The sequence below is a fragment of the Mesoplodon densirostris genome, chromosome 18 (genome assembly GCF_025265405.1).
Source record: "Mesoplodon densirostris isolate mMesDen1 chromosome 18, mMesDen1 primary haplotype, whole genome shotgun sequence".
Lineage (NCBI taxonomy): Eukaryota > Metazoa > Chordata > Mammalia > Artiodactyla > Ziphiidae > Mesoplodon > Mesoplodon densirostris.
Window position 1 is genome coordinate 45,956,524 of NC_082678.1, and position 15,417 is coordinate 45,971,940.

Sequence of the window (15,417 nt, forward strand, 5' to 3'; positions counted from 1 at the left end):
TGCTAAGTCTCAGATGCCCTCCTGGTGGCGCCCTTGGACAGGTTTTATTACCTCTCCGTGCAGGTCTTCGCTCTCCTATGGCTCACATCTGGTCCAAGGGAAACAGTCACACATACTTTCCTTCCAACAGATTTCTTTAGGGGAACCAGTTTCCAGTGCGGCAAACAGTCTTCACTTTACTATCAAAACCAGTGGTAGAACTAACACAACATTGTAAAGCAATTATACTCCAATAAAGGTGTTAAAAAAAACAAACAAACAAAAACCAGTGGTAGCCAGCAAGTCTGTCATGCATTCTATTTTAAAAATCGGATTGAGGTATAATTTACTTAAAGTAAAATTCACCAATTTTAACTATATACCACCATTGACCAACACCACAATCAGCATAAAGAACATTTCCCTAGACTGAAAAGGTTCATTGTGCCCTTTGCCTCACCTCTTACCTCTGGCCTTTAACAACCACCAGTCTGATTTCTATCCTTATACATTTGCCTTCACCAAAGGAATCATGTTTTGAGGATTTACGGATTATAAATGGAATCATACAACAAATAATCACTCAGATTTGGTTTCTTTCACTTAGCATTAATGTTGAGAAACATTCATATTGTTGCATGTATTACTAGATTTTTCTTTTTATTGCTGAGTAGTGTTCATTGTATCTATACACTACAATTTATTTATTCACCCATTGATGGAGTTGTTTCCAAATTTTTATCATTACGAATAGAGCTGTTATAAACATTTGTGTACAAGTCTTTGTGTGAATACATGTTTTTATTCCTCTTAAGTAAATATCTAAGAGTGGGATTTCTGGTTCATATGGTAAGTGTATGGTTAACTTGATTTAAAAAACAAAAAACAAAAGAAAACTACCAAATTACTTTCCAGAGTAACTGCACCATTTTGCATTCCCACCAGCAATGGATGAAAGCTCCAGTTGCTCTATATTCTTGACAACACTTAGTATTGTCAGTTTTAAAAATTTTTAGCCACTCTAGGGTATGTGTATGTGGGTTTGTTGGTTTTTTTTTCCTAATGTGTCATTACTTTTAATGTTGTGTACACCAAATTATAGTAAATAGATGACTATAAACAAGAAGCAGTCCCTCTGTTTTCATGAATAGCACACTGCGTTACAGGAAATTGAGTTTATATTCCACCAAGTGAGGTTCTCCCATTAGTTCACTTTGTGATGTGTCATTAAAAATATCTTCAAATCCAATAGGCTTGTCATCATTCCTCAAATATCCAGTGAAAGGTTTGAGCTTGGAAGAAATGGAAGATGCTGAACATGCTGCATTGCTTTGAATTCCATTTGTAATTTTAGTGGAGCAAATAGACCCCAGAGTTTCTCAGTGTAGAAATATTCATTTTGTCTTGGTTGAGCTGGAAATTTTATTTCTGACAGTTTAAGAGGATGACTGGGGAAAAGTTCATTTTTCACACAAGAAAAAAACCTTTTCAAAAAAGATCATGGCTTTCAAAATGTCCACTTGCTGAAAGTTCAGTAACTGGAATACTGTCCTTCAGCTGAGATCCAAGCCCAAGTCGCCCTGCACACAGCCTCTCAGTACCATTAATGTCAGCCGGCCCTGCTGCTCACTTGCATTTCATGTGGTTTTAATTTGCATTTCCCTAAGGTCTAATAATGCTGAACATCATTTTATTTGATTATTTTCCAATCATATATCCTCTTTGGTGAAGTGTCTGTTCACATCTTTTGCCCATTAAAAAAAGTAAGCTGTTTTGGGCTTCCCTGGTGGCGCAGTGGTTGAGAGTCCACCTGCCAATGCAGGGGACACGGGTTCGTGCCCCGGTCCAGGAGGATCCCACATGCCGCGGAGCGGCTGGGCCTGTGAGCCATGGCTGCTGAGCCTGCGCATCTGGAGCCTGTGCTCCACAACGGGAGAGGCCACAACAGTGAGAGGCCCGCGTACCGGGGGAAAAAAAAAAAAAAAAAGTAAGCTGTTTTTATTGAGTTTTAAGAATTCCTTGTACATTCTAGATACAGGTCCTTTACTGGATAAATGTATTTTAGAAATATGGCTTGCCTTTTCATTTTTCTTAATGATATCTTTTGAAGATCAGAATTTTTTATTTTTGATAAAGTTCTATTTATCATTTTACTTTTGCTTCCTATCTAAGTGGTACTTGCCAAGGGGGTGGCCTTGTGGTTAGGATTCCAGGCTTTCACTGCTGTGTCCCAGGTTTAATCCCTGGTTGGGGAACTGAGATCCTGAAAGCCATGCGGCATGGCCAAAAAAAAAGGATCACAAAGATTTTTGTCCTATGCTTTTTTCTAGAAGTGTTATAGTTTTAGCTCTTATAGTTAGGTCTATGATTAATTTTGAATTAATTTGGGGGTATGGTGGGAGGTACAGGTCAAGGTTCATTTTATTTTTGCATATAGGTATCCAGTTATTCCAGCACCATTTGTAGCAAAGACAATCCCTTTCACACTTTCCAGCCTTTGTTGAAAATCAATTTGCTACAGACTCGGACTCGGGTCCTTGGACTCTTTAATCAGTAGAAATTGAAAAGAGGCCAGATGAGAAATTCAGCCTTCATCAGGAGGGAGCGAAAACAAGTAACATGTACCCTTGCTCACTCCTGGAGGAGCCGCGTTGGGTAACAATAGGGGTGGGTCCATGGGTTGGGCAGGAGGTGTAGCTCAGGTGGTCCACCAACCCCTTTGTGGTGCTGTATGCAGGGATCATGCGTAGTACCCTGCTTTTCTCCCAGCACCTCAGAAGTGGCAGTTGGTTTGTGGCCTCTTTGTATCTTTTTGTTCATAATTTGCCCTAACTGCACATGCATGAACTTATTTTTAGTCCCTTATAGTTTCTTTGTATTCGGTTGCTCCAGGAGAGGAGGAGAGATTTGTCCAGCTGCAAGTGCAAGCACTCCAGTGAAGGGTCCCAGGTCCCATGTCCCAGCCTATCTCAGATTGTTTCTGTGTGTGTGAGCCTATTTATGGACTTTCTATTCTGTGCCATTGATGTCCCTTATCCTTATACTGAACTATCTTGATTACGGTAGCTCTCAAAATTGGGTAGTTTGAGTCCTCTAATATATTTCTTCTTTTTAAAACATTTTTTGGCTGAATTTTAGAATTATCTCAGCAATTTTCAAGAAAGAAAGCATGCCGGAATTTTGACTGGGATAGTTATACTCTACAGATCCATTTGGGGTGAATCAACAATAATACTGTGTTATGATTCATCAACTTGGTATATCTCTGTTTATTTAGAACTTCTTTAATTTATCTCAGCAATATTTTGTAATTTTCTATGTTTGGTATATATTTTGTTAAATATATTCTTAAGTGTTTTGAGTTTTCCTCTATTGTGTATGGTATTGCATTGTCTGCCATTGTAAATACTATGTAAATGATATTTTAAAAATTCAATGTCCCACTAATGTCTCACTAATATAAAGAAATTGAGTTTTGTATATTAACCTTGATCCTTTGATTCTGACACCTTGCTAAATTCATTTAGTTGTTATAGTAGTATTTTGGTAGATTGCTTAAGATTTTCTACCTGGACAATCATGTTTTGTGAATAAAGAGTTTTACTTCTTCTTATCCAATCTGTATGCCTTTTCTTTCCCTTGCCTTATTGCACTGGCTAAGACTTCCAGTACAATTTTGAATAGAAGAGGTGAGACCGATATCAGATATCTGATATTAGGGGGAAAAAAATCAGATATCTTGATTTTTTTCTCCCCTAATCTTAGGGGAAAAGCACTCAGCCTTTTATATTAAAGTATAATGTTAGTTGTAGGCTTATCTTGACTGTCCTCTGTAAGGCTGAGGAAGTTCCTTTCTGTTCCTAGTTTGCTGAGGTGTTTTTTTCCCCCCCTAAATCATTAGTGGATGTTGCATTTTGTCAAATGCTCTTTCTGTGTCTTTTGAGAGAATCCTGTAGTTCTTCATTTGCACTGTTAATTTGGATTATATTGATTAATTTTCAAATGTTAAACCAAGCTTGCATTCCTGGGATAAACCCCTTATGGTCATGATGCCTTATTTTGTTATATATTACTGAATTTGATTTGCTAAAATTCTGTTAAGGATTTTGTATCTATGTGCATAAGGGATATTGTTCTGTAGTTTTGTTGTAATGTTCTTAGCTGGTTTTGGTATCAGGAAAAACCAGGCTAGGAGCTGGCCTCATAGAATGAGTTGGGAAGTATTCCCTTCTCTACAGATTTCTGGAAGAGTCTGTGCACAATTTTTAGTATTTCTTTCTTAACTGTTTGGTAGAATTCATCTGTGAAGTCATTTGTGCCTTGAGTTTTTTGTTTTTGTTTTTTTTTGGAAAGGTTAACTATTCTTTTTGAGTGAACTTTGATAGCATGTGTCTTTCAAGGAATTTATACAATTTATACAAGTTTATTGGCATGAAATATTTCATAATATTCCCTTATTATCCTTTTGATGTCTGTAGGATCTGTAGAAATGTCCTCTTTTCATTCCTGATATTTTGTGTCTTCCCTCCTTTTCCTTTTTCCTGATCAATCTACCTATATTCCCCCACCTCCACCCCATTTTATAGATAATTTCAAAGAATCAGCTTTTGAATTCATTTCTGGCATAACTGACTTTATTGTTGTTCTGTTTTATACTTAATTAAATTCTGCTTGTTATATTATTTCCTTCTGCTTATTTCACACTTTACTTGTTCTCATTTATCATCCTTTTGTGACTTCTTTGGATCAATCAAATATTACTTATGATTCCATTTTATCCCCTTTGTTAGTTTATTGGCTATAGCTTATTGTTGTTACTGGTTGGTTTCAGGTTTATAGGTTACGGTGATGTTATACCATCTCATGTATAGCATAAGAACCTTACAATAGTACACCCAAAGCCGTGAACTGGAGCAATTTTAGAGTTCACCTAATTTTTCCCCATCTTTGAGATCACTGTCCTTTGTTGCCTGAAATCAAGTGTCTTGAAAACTGTTATTTCATATATTTTGTCTGTTCTTAGATTGTTTCAGTAAGAGGGTAAATCCAATCCTCATTATTCCATCTTGGTTAGAAGTCGAATCTTTTCAGCAACTTTTAAGATTTTCTTTTTATCATTGGTTTTAGCAATCTGATTGCGATGTGCCTTGGTGTGGTTTTCTTTGTTTCTTTGCTTGGGTTTCATTGAGATTCTTGGATCTATGGGTTTATAGTCTTCATCTAATTTGGAAAATTTTAAGCCATGATTTATTCAAATATTTGTTCTGGGGACTTCCCTGGAGGTCCAGTGGCTAAGACTCCATACTCCCAATGCAGGGGGCCTGGGTTCAATCCCTGGTCAGGGAACTAGATCCCACATGCCGCAACTAAAGATCCCACCTGCCATAACTAAAAGATCCCGCATGCCGCAACTAAGACCTGGCGCAGCCAAATAAATAAATAAACAAACAAATACTTGTTCTGTTCCCCCATTTTCTCCTCTTCTTCTGGGATTCCAATTTGTAATTGGAATATGTTAGATTGCTTTATATTGTCCTACAGCCCGCCACGACTCTGCTTACTTCTTTTTTAGTGTCTTTTCTCGTAGTGCTTTATCTTTTATGCAATTTCTTCAAGGAAACTGATCTTCTCTTCTGTAATATCTCATCTGCTCTTAAGCCCATCCAGTGTATTTTTCATTTTGGATATTGTGTATTTAAGCTTTAGAAGTTCCATTTTGGTCTCTTTTATATATCTTTTATTTCTGTCCCTATCATGGCCAGATTTTCCTTGATTATATTTTAAGATTTAAAATAGCTGTTTTAGCAGAAACTAACACACATTGTAAAGCAATTAGACTCTAATAAAGCTGTTTAAAAAATAAAAATAAATGAAATAAAATAGCTGTTTTAATGTCTTTATCTACTAATTCCATAATCTCTGTCATTTCTGGGTCTGTTTCTTATTATTTGTTTTTCTCCTAGGTATGGGTCAGATTTTTCTGTTTCATTACATATGTCTTGTAATTTTCTAATGGGTGCTGAATGTTGTGAATTTTATCTTGTTGAATCTTATGTGCTGTGTTTTATTGTATTCCTTTAAAGAGTGTTGGATGTTGTTCTGGCATACGGTTAACTCACTTGTCACTCAGTTTGTCCTTTCAGGCTTCTTTTTATACTTTGTTATGGCAGGAAGCCTTTATTTTGGGACTAATTAGCCCTACTACTAATGCATGATCCTTATTCCCCTCCCCACCAGCTTTACTGAGGTATAGTTGACAAATTAAATTGTAATATATTTCAAGTGTACAACATTATTTGATATACATAGACATTGTGACAGGATTCCCACAGTCAAGTTAATTAACACATCCATCACCGCACATAGTTGCCTTTGTTGGGTGTGTGGGGGAAGCTTAAGATCTGCTGAGAGAGTAACTATACAACAGTGTGTTATCAGCTGTAGTCACCATGCTGTGCATTAGATCCTCAGAATTCATCCATCTTACAACTGAAAGTTTGTACCCTTTTACCAACCTCTGCCCATTCCCCCCTCTCTCCAGCCCCTGGCAACCACCACTGTATTCTGTTTCTATGAGTTTGACTTTTTTTTTTTTTAATGTGTAAGTGATATCATGCAGTACTTGTCTCTCTCTCTGTCTGGCTTATTTCATTTAGCTTAATGCCCTCTGGGTTCATCCATGCATCTGCAAATGGCAAGATTTCCTTCCTTTCTTTTTTTTAAATAGATCTTTATTGGAGTATAATTGCTTCACAATACTGTGTTAGTTTCTGTTGCACAACAAAGCGAATCAGCCATATGTGTACACATGTCCCCATATCTTCTCCCTCTTGAGCCTCCCTCCCACCCTCCCTATCCCACCCCTCTAGGTACTGAATAATATTCCATTGTGTGCGTGTGTGTGCGCGCACATATGTGTGTGTGTGTGAAATTTTCTTTATCCATTCACCTGTCAGCAGACACCTAGGTTCTTTCTATATCTTTGCTCTTGTGAATAATGCTGCAGTGAACATGGGAGTACAGTTATCTCTTAGAGACAGTGATTTCATTTCCTTTGGATGTGAATCTCCCAGAAGTGAGATTGCTGGATCATATAGTAGTTCTATTTTTAATTTTTTGAGGAACCCCTGTACTGTTTTCCATAGTGACTGTACCAGTTTACATTCCCACCAACAGAGTGCTAGAATTCACTTTTCTCAACATCCTCATCAACATTGGTTATCTCATGTCTTTTTTTTTTTTTTTTTAATGGCTGCATTGGGTCTTTGTTGCTGTGCCTGGGCTTTTCTCTAGTTGTGGCAAGCAGGGGCTACTCTTTGTTGCAGTGCGCGAGCTTCTCATTGCGGTGGCTTCTCTTGTTGTGGAGCATGGGCTTTAGGCGCGCGGGCTTCAGTAGTTGTGGCTCTTGGGCTCTAGAGCGCAGGCTCAGTAGTTGTGGCGCACGGACTTAGTTGCTCCGTGGCATGTGGGAACTTCCTGGACCAGGGCTCAAACCCGTGTCCCCTGCATTGGCAGGCGGATTCTTAACCACTGCACCACCAGGGAAGTCCCTCACGTCCTTTTGATAATAGACATCCTAACAGGTGTGAAATGATATCTTATTGTGGTTTCAACTTGCATTTCTCTGATAATTAGTGATGTCAAGCATCTTTTCATATTAGCCATTTGTATATCTTCTTTGGAAAAATATCTATTCAGGTCCTTTGCCCATTTTATAATTGTTTTTTGTTGTTGTTGCGTTGTATGCATTCCTTATCCCTTTTGGATATCAACCCCTTATCGGATATGTGGTTTGCAAATATTTTCTCCCATTCCATGGGTTGCCTTTTCATTTTGTTGAAATGCATGACCCATCTGAAGACTCTACCCAATGCTTGGTATATTACGAGGCCTCTCCATTCTGACTGGTGGAAACAGAGACTATTCTTACTCCTGTGTGAGCCCCAGAAATGTTTGGTCTACTCCTCTATGATGGTTCTTTCCCTTGCCTTGGGTAGTTTCCTCTCTCACACAAGCACATCAGTGCTTAGCCCAATCCTCTGGGGACCCCAGTCCCCTAGCCTTAACCCAGGTGGAGGTCTGGGGCCCTGGGGGAAATGGCAGGGACCGGAGGGGAAATGGGGGGGTGGGACAGACACTAGGAAGCCCTGTGGACGGTTGGAGAGACTGGGAGCATGGGTGAGGTTGAGGGACTGGGGGTCTGGGAAGGGATGGGGGAGCTGGGAGGAGTTTGGAGGAATTGCGTGGTGATAGGACAGATGGGAAAGGAGTTAACCAGGGCTGGCCATCTTGATAAATCACAGCCCTTCCAAAAACAGACCCCTCTGGTCCCCGCTCCGTGACCACCTGCTGCCGCAGGCCCCATGCTCTGGCTGGGTCTGTGTGGTGGCAGCTGCTAGGACTCTCCGCTGGCTGGACCTGGAGCTCCCTGGCTGCCAGGATGGGCCCTGCCCCCACCCTGTGGTCAGCATGCTCTCATCCTGCTTGGGGTAGGAAATGAAAGGGAGCCTGGGGGACCCTGCCTTTCCTCCTTACTGGGTCTGGGGGTGGCTGGAGTTGGCATTAAAACCGTGTTTGTGTTTTACTCATATCTGGCCAACCAAGGGTCTCAGTGTAAGGGCCCTTCTGGCAAGTGGGAAATAATGGAAAATAAATAAAGATGCTCTGGTCCCACATGAGGAACTAGAAAATGAGTCTCTAAGCAGACGGACCAAACGGGGAATGGGGGGACCTGGAGGGACTCTGGGAAACGAGAGGAAGTTGGTGGGGTTCAGGGCTGGGGGTATAAAAAGACTGAGTGTCTGGGAGGATTAGGCAGGGACTAGGGGAGCTATGAAATAGAGCTGGGGATGATTTGGGGATTTGAGTTGCTAGGGAACGGGGAATGGAAGGAACTAAGGAGGTGAGAGGAGCTGAGATTCCAAAAGGGGTAATAGGGGGCGCAGGAGGGAAGAGGTGAATTGGGAGAGCCTGGGAGAGGCCAGGAAGGCTGGGGGGGTCACTGGAAGGACGGTAGGGCCTGGAAGAACTGTCAGTGACGTTCAGGGGCTGGGAGGCGCTAGAGGCTCTGGGAAGAAGAGAGAGGTGACATGAAGACGTGGGATGGATGGCCGCGGGGGGCCGGAGAGAAAGTGGGAGCTACAGGGCAACACAGGCGGGGCTGAGAGACTCTCCTTCACCCAGAGGTTAAAACTGCCCGCTGTGATTAATAGATTTCTCAACTTCTCCTTGTAGAACTACCAGTTTTAGCATTCCCCACTTCAGGGCTGAGTTAGGTACACGCCTAACTGCAAGCCCCACCGTCCCGCTGGCCCTGTTGAAATCCACCTTCCACATGGCAGTAAAGGAGACCAGGTCCTCCCCTTACTTGACACCTTCCAGAGCTCCCATGCCTGCACCACTGCCCTCAAGGCCACCCCTCATGTGGACCCACCCCCTCACCGCTGCCTCCCTCTCTGTCCTCAAGCCTCTGCCCATCTTTCTGCTGCCCACCAGCCTCACCGTCCTCAAAGCATTTTAACACTCCAAACTGGATCCAGGCTCGGGCTTCTTTGCTCCTGCTGCTGCTTCTGCCTAGAATGTTCTTTCCTCTACAGGTCTTAGCTACCATCTTACTTTTCAGGTCTCAACACAAATTTCACCTTCTTTGGACAGGCCTTTTCAGACCCTCCTGGATAAAACAGTCGCTCATGGACCACAGGGTTCATCTTCCTCATGGCACTGACCAGCACCTGCTGTCACGTGACTGCACCGTTTGTGTGCATATTGAGTCCCCCCACTAGAATATAAGCCTCTGGAGGGCAGACTGCTGTCTTGTTCGCTGCTGTATTCCCCACGCCTGGAGCCATGCCTAGAAGACAGTGAGGTTTCAATAAGTGACCATTGGTTGACTACTGATGGACACATGCATTCACACTCATGTTCATAGCAGCGTTATTCACAATAGCCATGGGGCAGAAGCAGCCCAAGTGTCCATGGATGGAGAATGGAAAAACAAAATGTGGTACGTACATACAATGGAATATTATTTAGCCTTAAAAAGGAAAGAAATTCTGACACACACTGTCAGAATTTGGATGAACCTTGAGGACATTATGCTAAGTGAAATATGCCAGTCACAAAAAGACAAATACTGTATGATTCCACTTTCATAAGGTACTTAGAGCAATCAGATTCTGAGACAGAAAATAGAATGGTGGTTTCCAGAGGCTAGAGGGAGAGGGACATGGGGATTTATTGTTTACTGGGTACAGAGTTTTGGTTTTGCAAGAGGAAAGGGTTTGAAGATGGATGGTGGTGGTGATTGCACAGCAATGTGAATGTCCTTAACACCACTGAACTGTACACTTAGAAATGGTTAAGGTGGTAAATTTTTTTTTTTTTTTTTTTTTTTTTTTGCGGTACGCAGGCCTCACACTGTTGTGGCCTCTCCCGTTGCAGAGCACAGGCTCCGGACGCGCAGGCTCAGCGGCCATGGCTCACGGGCCCAGCCGCTCCACGGCATGTGGGATCCTCCCAGGGCACGAACCTGTGTCCCCTGCATCGGCAGGCAGACTCTCAACCACTGCACCACCAGGGAAGCCCCCTAAGGTGGTAAATTTTATGTTATGTGTTTTGTACCACAATAAAATGAGAACATGATTGACGCACTCATGACTGCTGAATCCTGTTAGCAGATTATTCATTTTATTAGTATGAAATATCCACCTTAATCTTAATGCCTTTTGTTCTGAATTCTATGTTGTCTGACCTCACTATTGCCACGACAGCTTTCCTCTTTCTTTTGTTCTTGCCTGAGAAGGATATTTTTGTCCATCCTTCCTATGTCAGCATTTCCATATTATAGTTGCTTTTTAGGTATGTCTCTTGTTAGTAGAATATGATTGGATTTTATCCATTCTGAAAGGCCTCGTTTTCTTAATAGGTAAATTTAAGTCACTTAAATGCATTGTGATGGGTATATTTGGACTTATTTTGACATCTTATTTTGTATCTTCTATTTATCATGTTTTTTTCCTTTTTTTCTAATTTTAGTTTTTATTTCCATTAGTTATACATGCACATAAAGAATGAGGTCATTTCCTTCAATGTTTGTTTAGAAAAAGATGTTTGTTGGGTTACGGGGTTTTTTTTTGGCAGTCACTTTCTTATTTCCTCTGGAGTTGATTTTTAAAATATTTACTCCTACACAGTAGAAATCTTTCATTTCATAAAGCCCACAATATTGCTTTTTTCTTTTGTGGATTGGCTTTTTGTGTTGTGTATTAAAACTCAAAGCTCATGATCTACAGACCAAACCCAAGGTCATGTAGATTTTCTATGTTTATCTCTATAATTTTGATAGTTTTGCATTTTAAATGTCTGTTAATGAATTTGAGTGAATTTGGTGTAAAAAATAAAATATTTACTCCTGGATTTCTAAATGACATGTTTGTGTTACTTCTTCCTGATTATTAAACTATCTTGCAGCTTCATCCTGTCCTCTATATTTTGCTCTGCCATACAATGGAATGTCATTCAGCCATGAAAAGGAATGAAGGACCACAATGCATGTTGCATGGTTGAACCTTGGAAACATGCCAAATGGAAGAAGCCAGTCACATAAGACCACGTGTTATATGATTCCATGTATATGAAATATACAGAATGGGCAAATCCATAGAGGCAGAAAGTAGGTTAATGGTGGAATTGGGGAATGGCTGCTAGTAGGTACAGGATTTCTGCTTGGAGTGATGAAAATGTTTTGGAATTAGATAGCGGTCATGGTTGCACACCTTTGTGGATATATAAAACACCACTGACTTTACATCTGCAAAATTTACTTAATGGATGTAAACTATCTCAGTAAAAAAGCAATCTGCATCTCTATGATCCTTCTGAAGAAGACAAGAACCTTAGTGTCTTAGCTCAGAGTCCTATTGAAAGCAAAACTTGTGATAAGGAGTCTTGCGTTAGAAGGTTGATCTGGAAATCATGGCAGGAAGCTGGAGACAGAGACCGGGAGAGTGAGGGATGGAGAAAAAACCACTATGAGTGTGATACTGAGGTCTCTGCTGTGGGCAGTTTGGGCTCAGTTCCAGTGGGGACCTTCTGATGAGCCTTTAGAAAGCCTCTCAAAATTGTCCACATGAAGAGCTAGTGGGAGAAGCATTTATCCGTCAGCTCCCATGCCCCCTGGTTGAGGGCCGCCTCTGGAGGCGTTAACTCCAGAAGTCCTGGAGCAAAAACTGAGCCTGTCATCCAGAGCCCCCCAGGAAGAGTTGGTTGCAGCTTTAGCTGAAATCAGAGAGGCAGGGAGGATGTGAGTTAGGACGCCAGCAGCATCTGATACATGGAAATCTTTTTTTTTTAATTGAAGTATTGTTTATTTACAATGTTGTGTTAGTTTCAGGTGCACAGCAAAGTGATTCAGTTGTGTATATATATAAAATTTCAGATTATTGTCCCTTATAGGTTATTACAAAATATTGAGTATGGTTCCCTGTGCTATATAGTAGGTCCTTGTTGGTTGTCTATTTTATGTATAGTAGCATGTATATGTTAATCCCAACCTCCTAATTTATCCCCCCCCACCACCTTTCCCCTTTGGTAACCATAAGTTTGTTTTCTGTGTCTGTGGGTCTATTTCTGTTTTGTAAATAAGTTCATTTGGGATACATGATACTCAGGACTGCTCTCCATACTCTTCCCTTCCAACTCCCATGTTCTTGTGATCTGAAATTTTAGGACCAGGCACTAAACATAATAACATTGATGATAGTTATTTAGATTTGCCAATATATTTAGCTGATTTATTTGCTCACTCTTTCTTATTCCAACCCACTGCTTCTTTCCAAGTTCATTTTTCCTTTTAAGTGATGTCTGAAAATGTACTTAATCTGCCATTACTCTTAACTATAGTATTGCCGTGTTCACAACTCTAGGTTCAGCTTTGTTGTCCTTTACTCCTTTGAAAATATTTTATCGTCTTCTGGCTTCTAGTACTGTCGATGAAGACTCTGATGTCATATTCTTATTCCTTGTTTTCTGGTACTAGGATTTTTTTGTCTTGATCCTTGATGTTCTGAAGTTTTACTAAAATGTGAAACTAGTATAGATTTTCTGTTTTTTGTTCACCGTGCTTAGGATGTGCTAAGATTTTTCCCAGTCTAAGGATTTATGGATTTTTTTCATTTCTGGAAAATCCTCAGCCATGACCTCTTTAGCAATTCTCTCCATCACTCTTTCTATATATCTGTTCTGGATACATCTGTTTCTATTCTCCTCGTGTCTAATTTTTTTCTTTCATATTTTCCATCTCTCGATCTCTTAGTCATATGTTCTTGGAGATTTCCTCAACTCGAAACTTCTAATTCATTATGTCTCTCTCCAGCTCTATTCAGTTAAGATATTCAGCTCACCTTTTCAGTTTTTTATTATCTGTAATTTTAATTTCCCATGTTTGTAATGGATTCTGTCATCTGTCCTACTCTTATTTCACGACCTCCTTTTGTTGTTTGGTGGTTGCTGTTCCTTTGGTTTCTTTGAGGACCTTAAAGATACCTACTTTAAAGGCTTTTCAAATTGCTCTAAAACTTTGTTTTCTCAGCTATCAGTTCTTCCATTTGCCAAGTTTGTTGGCTTCCTCAGTGCTCTGTGATTCTTGGTTGTGAGGTTATCTGGAGGTTCTGCAAAACCCAAGGCCATCTGCTAGTGGCCTCAGCTTGGTCTGTATCTGGCTGGGCTCCAGACCAGGGTTTTCTCAGAAGTGTCCACTGTGGGCCTCCAACGTCATGTGGATGACACATTTCTGGGACAGTCCCTTTAAGCCCAGTGGCTCTGCTGAGGGCCCAACCACAGGCATGTGGCTTTGGTTTTTGCCACAGCCTTGAATGGTGGACAGAGCTGCTCTGGTTTATCATCACAACTGGCACCACAGATCCTGACACCAGCCAGGCTCAGGTCCCAGCCTGGCTTAGCGTTCACACCATGGCCCACACCCTACAAGTTCAGCCCTGCTCTCTTCCCAGCCCCTGGGGACTGCCAGCTTCAGCCCCTTCTCTCCCTGAGGCCTCCTGTCTTCTTTCTTTTACAGAGTAGTCTCCGTTTCTTGTCTACAGACACGTCCCCCTCATTAATTTTTAACAATCTCACGTCTACGTGTCTGGAACAGAAGGAGATGGTTTCAACCGTCTTCAACCAGAAGCAATGCGACTTCTCCACATGTCATACAGCTGCTGTTAATGACATGTGGTTCCACAAGCAGATCTGTAGAAATGCACACACCCAGAGCTGTATGATTTTCCTGTACTTGAATTAACAACTACTCACATCAAGATTGTTTGGACCTGCTGGTGACCAGGGTCTGGCTCAGCCTGGGGCAACAGGATAAAGGTGAAAGCAACATGTAATTTTTATTGAGAGTCAAGTTTGAAGCATGCATGCATATTTATTAATTTTATTAATTTTATGTAACAGATAGGTAGACAGACAGATAGAGAGGGTGCCTACTATGTGCCAGACATAGGGCGTTTGTTTGTAAGGGCCTTACAGACATGAACTAATTTAATGCTTCTTAACAATCCCAGGACACAGATACTATTATTATAATCCCCATTTTACAGATAAGAAAACTGAGGTCCAGAGATGAGTGAGCCATGACTGAGATGCAGAGTCCTATGCTCTGAGCCACTCCCCTATGCTGTGTGTGTGTGTAACACCAGCTTGCACATGGGAGTGGGGGCTATGAAGTCAAACTCTGGCTGTGGTGTGACTTTCCACAGCTAGGCGTGGAACGAGGAAGAAGGACAGAGGAGTGGCAGACTCGGATCTGGTCCACTGACACGGGCCTCCCACCCCAGACCAGCTCTGCCCACTTCTGCTCTGTGCTCATGTGGCCATGGGGCTGACCTAGGTCTGGCTCAGACACAGCAGCTGAGGGTACCAGGGAGGCCTAGCTGCAGCAAGGGCACTGGGTTCTGTTCTCTCCCATCCTCTCCCAGCCCAGTCCCAGCAGCAGGAAAAATCTGTTCACTGCAGACCGAAGGGCTAACACACCACTCCGTAGTTCCACTTCATGTCCAGGGAACAGAGAGGTGGAAAAAGACACAGGAGTAAGGACTGAGGGAAGAACAAAAAATACAGAGAAACACAGAAATACGGAGAGTCTAGAAAGAAAGGTGCAAAGACAGAAACAGACGCAGATGCTGGGAGACAGAGAAACATACACCTGGAGGGTGTCTGAGATGGGAGCTGCTGGGAGATGGGGTGGGGATGAGTCAGAACTGACGTGTGTGGAGGGGTGGCAGTACAGGGAGCCGAGCCCCTGAGGCCCTGAGGGGCTTGGGGTCCTTGGGGATTCTGGAACAGAAGGGCCTAGAGCCAGGGGTTCCCGACCTACCGGTGCGGCCCTTCATCCGAGAGTAGGGCTGGGGCTGGAGTAGGTGTGCGGAAGCGTTT

The 15,417-nt window shown here is 41.8% G+C and overlaps 1 pseudogene; it reads right to left on the reverse strand.

Annotated features, from left to right (window-relative positions):
* Positions 1–1,139: 1,139 nt before the first annotated feature.
* Positions 1,140–15,374, reverse strand: LOC132479243 (proteasome maturation protein-like; annotated as a pseudogene).
* Between the last annotated feature and the right edge of the window lie 43 nt (positions 15,375–15,417).